Below are 6,000 nucleotides of genomic sequence, written 5' to 3'. Positions count from 1 at the left end.
AACAGGGATGTATGTAATTTGCGTTGCTATTACCTTGTCCTTCTCAAAAAAAAAAAAAAACCAACTCCTTTGCTGAAGTTGCTTCTACCAAAATTGCTTCAGTCTTTTGGGTTAAGCAATCTGAAGAGATTCAAATAGAGCAGTCCATGAGAAGCCCACTATCTCAAGTATCACTTAGAGCCACTTTAGGAGACAGTGAGATTCAAGTAGGCTGGTTAACAGAAACTAACTGGGTCCCCCAGCCCTCCACTCTGGGAAAATGGAATCATGGAACAGTGGAAAAGATAATGCCCCAAACTCGGACACTACAGACCCTGATCACTTCATCTCCTCCCCACAACAGGTTTTACTCTATAAGAATCCCTAGCCTACCATGGCTAGCAGAGGTCTTTTCCCTTAAGGACACAAATCCCTTAATTGGCTGTCTCCCTTGGGGGGCTGCTTCCCTTAGGGGGTCTCCCTTTAGCTTAGCTGTGTCTCCTTTGAGGGCCAGGCAAGCCTGCTTGGTGTGTTGTGTTGTTATGTTACCCCCAATAAACGCCTTTCCTTGATTTGGAGACAGCCTGACTGAACTCCTTGGAGATGACCTTGCACCCCAACATTTGGGGTGCCCATGAACCTCAACATTTCTGTCTCCTTGAATCTCCTCACTATTTAAGGATTCTCTTTCGAACTGAAAATACTCTTAGAAGGAAAATGTGACACTTGTAGGTTAACAGTTAACTAAAGGAATTTACTTAAAACTATCTCTGGTTGTAAGGCAGTGGGTAACACATTAGGCCTTTAACACGGAGTGGAGAGAGTGATGCACTTGTAGTCAGGAAGCCTGGAGTTCCAATTCTACCAGATACTTAGAAAAGTGGAACCAGTATCAGGTCACTTAACACTCAGTTTCCTCATTTGCAAAATAGAGATAATATTACCTATGGCACTTACCTCACAGGATTATCCTAGGCTCAGATTAGATAATGGGCTCTCTATGAACGTCAGTTACTAAGATGGGACATAAAGAGCAATAGACCGAATCAGCAGACCCTTCCCGTCACATCCCATTTCTCACACCAGCTTTATGTCCTGGAGCACCGAGAGACTTGTCCAGGATCACTTAGAACATGTGTCAGTGGGAGGACTGGAATTGAGGTCTTCCTGGTTTAAGGGCTGACAGTTCTATCCATTTATATCCTACAGTCTTTTCACCACCTGTTAGGTGGAGATAACGATGCTTGTACTACCTATTTCACAGGACAGTTAGAAGGAAAGTATTTGTAAAGCCTTGAAATGTGCCCAGTAATTACTGTCCTATCGTTTCATACAAGTTGTTTCCTTATAGTCCAAGTAAATTCCTTGAGGGCAGGGATTGCCTTCTTAGCCAATTATTCAATAAGCATTAATTAAGCACTAACTACTTGCCAAGCACAAGGCTAACCCCAGGGGACACACACACACACACACACACACACACACACACACACACACACACACACACACACACACACATATAGAGAAAATGCCTAGGCTCTGCCTTCAAGGAACTCATATTCTAATAGGGGAGGCATTATGCAAATAGCTAGGCACATAAAATTCATCTGTAGTCCATAGCTGGGTCTGCCAACCTCAAGCCTCTCCCACTCCATCCATTCTTTACTCGTTAAAGTAATTTTCCCCAAACAAGGTCTGACTATGTCACACACAGCCCTCCCTCCACTAGGGCAGCTAGGTGGTGCAGTGGATAGAGCACCAGTGCAGGAGTCAGGAGGACCTGAGTTCAAATTTCACCTCAGACACTTGACACTCACTAGCTGTGTGACCTTGGGCAAGTCACTTAACCCCAATTGCCTCATCCTGGGTCATCTCCCATAAATATCTGGTCACTGGATTCAGATGACTCAGGAGAAGAAGTGAGGCTGGTGACCTGCACAGCCCTCCCTCACTCAAAACAAAGTCAAGTGAAAGTCATGTCATCATTTCTCTAACGGCATGGTCTTCTTTGGCAACGAAGGACGAACACACTACCCCTCCACTTAATAAACTCCAGTGGCTCCCTATAGCCTCCATGAACAAATATAAAATGCTGTGTTTGGCATTCAAAGCCCATTCAAAGTCCTTCATTACCTAGCCTAGGGGTGGGGAACCTGCATCCTTGAGGCCACATGAGGCCTTCTAGGTCCTTGAGTGTGACCTGAGTCCAAGTTTTACAGAATGACCCTTTTATTAAGGGGATTTGCTCTGTGAAGTTGGATTCAGTCAAAGGGCGGCACTTGAGGCTCTAGGAGGCCACATGTGACCTCGAGGCCTTCTGACCTTTTCCTGTTTTGTTACACTTTACCCTCTGACATGTAATCTTTGCTCCAGTAACGCTGGCTTCCTGGCAGTTCCACAAATGAGATTCTCCATTTTTTGGCTCTGGGCATTTTCTCTGGTCATCCCACATGCCTGGAACACTCTCCCTCTACTATCAATACTTACCTCCCTCACTTCCTTTAAGTCCCAACTAAAATCCCACCTTTTACAAAAAGCCTTCCCTAATCTCTTAATTTGAGTGCTTCCCCTCTTTGAATTATTACCTGTTTACATAGGTAATACATAGCTTGCTTTGTATATAGGTGTTTGTATGTTGTCTCTCCATTAGACTGTGAGCTCCTTGGGGCAGGGACTGTCCTCTGCATCTTTTTGTATATGTAGAACCTGGCTCCACCGATGGAAGTTGGGTCCTCCCCACTGCTCCTTCCCAGGGCACGAATACACAGAAAGTCCTAAGCGACACCCCAGTGGAAAGGTACACTTCATAGAAACTGTCAAAGGCTGCACTCAGCCTTCTGGTAGAAATCCCAGCTGTTGCTTCTAACCTTGTCCTGGCCACCCACCACCTTCTCCAGCCTCTCTAGTTCTCTGGTTTCAATTCAGCTCCTTGGCTGTGCCTCTGCTGGTTTCTATCGCCCAGCCTCCATTTCTGAATGCAAATGGCTCTGCTGGCTTGGCAAGGAGCAGTTTGGGCAGATGATCTTATCCTGTCCTCCTCTCCAACCTTCCTTGACCTCCAAACTCCCAGCCAAAGCTTCTGCCCCCAAAAGAATCAGAAGACCTGAGTTTACATCCTGAATCAGTACCACTCTTGAAATTAATTGAATTCAGAATGTTCATTATCCTCATCTGCAAAATGAAGAAAATAATCCTTGTGCTACTTAGTCTATTGTGAGGCTCAAAATTAAATAATGTGGGTAAGTGCTTCATGCAAATGTTAGTCATTATTATTACACCCACCTACTACCCAGACCATAAATTTGCCCATTTGGGCAAATCCCAGAGCTCATTCCTCTCAAGTATTGTAGGGGTATATATATACATATATAGTATATATGTGTTTGCATGGCATGTCCCCTATTAAACTGTAAGCTCCTTGAGGGCAGAGACTGTCTTTTGCCTCTTTTTGATTCTTGGCACAGTACCTGTGATGTGGTTTGAGGTGCGGAGAACCCTGAAATGTAAGGGTATAGAGTGAGTCTGCCTGGAAAGAATTCAAGCACTCAAGCCTTAGTTTGGTCAAATAAGCAAGGTTGATTGTAACACAGGGCTGGATTCTGAATGAATCTGCAGCTTGATGGGAGTGAGATTCATACTTATATGCAAAAAAGGAACAGTGAAAACATCTGGATGGGATTAAGGAGTGGTAAATAGCCTGGGGTGGGCCAGGGGGAGACAGTGTAAGGAGTTAAGTAGTCTGTGCTGGGTCAAGAGCCACAAGGAAAGAACTATTGAAGAACTACAAGGGCTGAGCTGGGCCAGATGCCTTGGGTGAGATGCCAGGGACTGGGTTTGTGGGAAAATTCAAGGACTGGGTTGCTAAAATGTACGGTAAAATTCAGGGTTCAGGTCTCATCACTCCATCACCTGGCCCATAGCAGACAGGCAATTAATAAAGGTTGATGGGGCGGGAGTGGGGGGGCGGCGGCGGGGAAGGAAGGGATGGAGCTGGGTAGGGCAGTAGACAACACCAGCCCTGGAGGAAGGAGGACCTGAGTTCAAATTTGGATTCAGACATTTACTACTTGTGTGACCCTAGGCAATTCACTTAACCTGATAGCCTTTCCAAAAAAATAAAAATAAAGATGTTGATTGATTGTGTTTAAAGTCAGAGGACCTAGGTTTAAATCCTGGTTCTTCCTTTGAATAAATTGGTTTAAAGCCCAAAATTCCCCTGGCTGGGGGAACCCTGTACCTCCCCTATAACTGTGGGGTGTTCTTTTTAATACCAAGGGAAGGGACCAAGGAGCTCCAGACTGATTATAGGTAGTAGCTTAATCAATTATTATGAATACTTATAAACAGGGGCAATCTGAGGTCTGGAGTGGTAGCCAGACAGTTTTGTGGATCTGTTGAGGTTTGGGGTGCTTGGGGCCCCAAAACACTGACACCCCAGGACCTGCCAGAATGAATTCAACTCAAGCCTTCTTCCAGTAAGTAAAACAAAGTTTATTAAAAATTCTCCATATTGAGTTGACTCTTAAGAAGTCTCACCATTTGTGATACTTATATTAACAAGCAGGCCAGATAGAATCTTAGCTAGATTGAATCCGAGCACCTTCATGGAGGCAAGATGGAACTTACACACAGAAAGACTGTGGGAGGGATCTGGAGGTGGTCTAGTAGTCCAGGGGAGGAGGGATATAGGGAGGGTCTTAAGGAGTCCAAGGAGGATCTTAATGGGACTGGGGTAACTGATCAAGGGTGGGAAACAGCTGGAGGTAATTGGGAGTATCAGACAAAGAAGAGTTAGGGTGGAAAGCAGGAAGGGGACAATCCAGAGGCATCAGATGATGGAGGGTCAGGCTAGGTTAAGGGTAACAGATTTGGGTATGAAAAGCTGGGTTAAGTGGGAAGATTCAAGGAGAGTTCAAGGAGGTTCCTAAAGTCTGTACCCCATCAGATCCCTGCTGAAGAACCCCAAAATCCCCTTAGTAATTATAGAAAACAGAAAAAGACAGCAGGAACTAGAGAGTACATCACTACTGAATGGTGGATATTTTTTGTTTTCTGTTTAGTAATGAGCTTGAGAGTTAAGCCAAAGTTATGCCCAAATTTGTGTAATATTCTTGTTTTGGCTTTCTTAGATCACAGTATCTTAAGTTTTGACTCAGTATCTAAGTTATGACTTGTAAACAGGTCACCACGTTCCATCTTCCACCTTTCACAGAGTTTAAGTTTTTAATGACTTTTCACTTATTACTGCATTTTAGGGCTTTTTCCCAATCAGGACCCCACAGTTGGTTATTTCTCTGGGACCTCAGCTTCCTTATCTGTAAAACGAAAGGACTGAACTACCATACTTCTGAGTTTTCCTTCCAGGTTTAGATCATAGATTAAGAGATAGAAAGGTCCATCTAGTCTCAACCTTTCATTTTGCAGACGACATGATATGCAGTCATTATGTGAATGCCTTCCAAGACAGGAAATGAACTCAGAGTATACCAGTCCATATTTTGGTAGCTCTAATGCATAAAAAGCATTTCCTTATATTGAGCTAAAATTTCTTTGGCCTAGTTCAGGATATCAAGGATCCCGGTGAGAGGCTCAACTGAATATTGTGTGTGGTTCCTTTACGACTCTTCTAATATCAGAGATCTAGAGCTGGCTGGGGCCTCAGTGTCAGGTAGTCTAACCCCCTCTGAGTCCCAGAGAGGTTAAAAAAAACTTGCCAAAGGTCACATGGGTAGTAAGTAGAAGAGGCAGGATTTGAATCCAGCTCCTCTAACTCCTACGGCAGGGCTCTCTACCATGTATCATGCTGCCTCTCATAGGATCTATAATGGATCCATCACCTCTTTGTGTCTCAGTTTCCTCATCTGTAAAATGAGGGGTTTGGACTAACTGTCCTCTGACACCCCTTAGATCTTGGAAGGAATCTCACAGGACACTCAGTTTAGCTTTTCCCCAGGGGCAGGAGTCCTTTCTACAACATCCTTGACAAGAGTCACCCAACCTGTCCATGAACACTTCCAGGGA

Source organism: Notamacropus eugenii, chromosome 4 (assembly GCF_028372415.1).
Source record: "Notamacropus eugenii isolate mMacEug1 chromosome 4, mMacEug1.pri_v2, whole genome shotgun sequence".
NCBI classification, from domain to species: domain Eukaryota; kingdom Metazoa; phylum Chordata; class Mammalia; order Diprotodontia; family Macropodidae; genus Notamacropus; species Notamacropus eugenii.
This window is presented reverse-complemented; position numbering follows the sequence as displayed.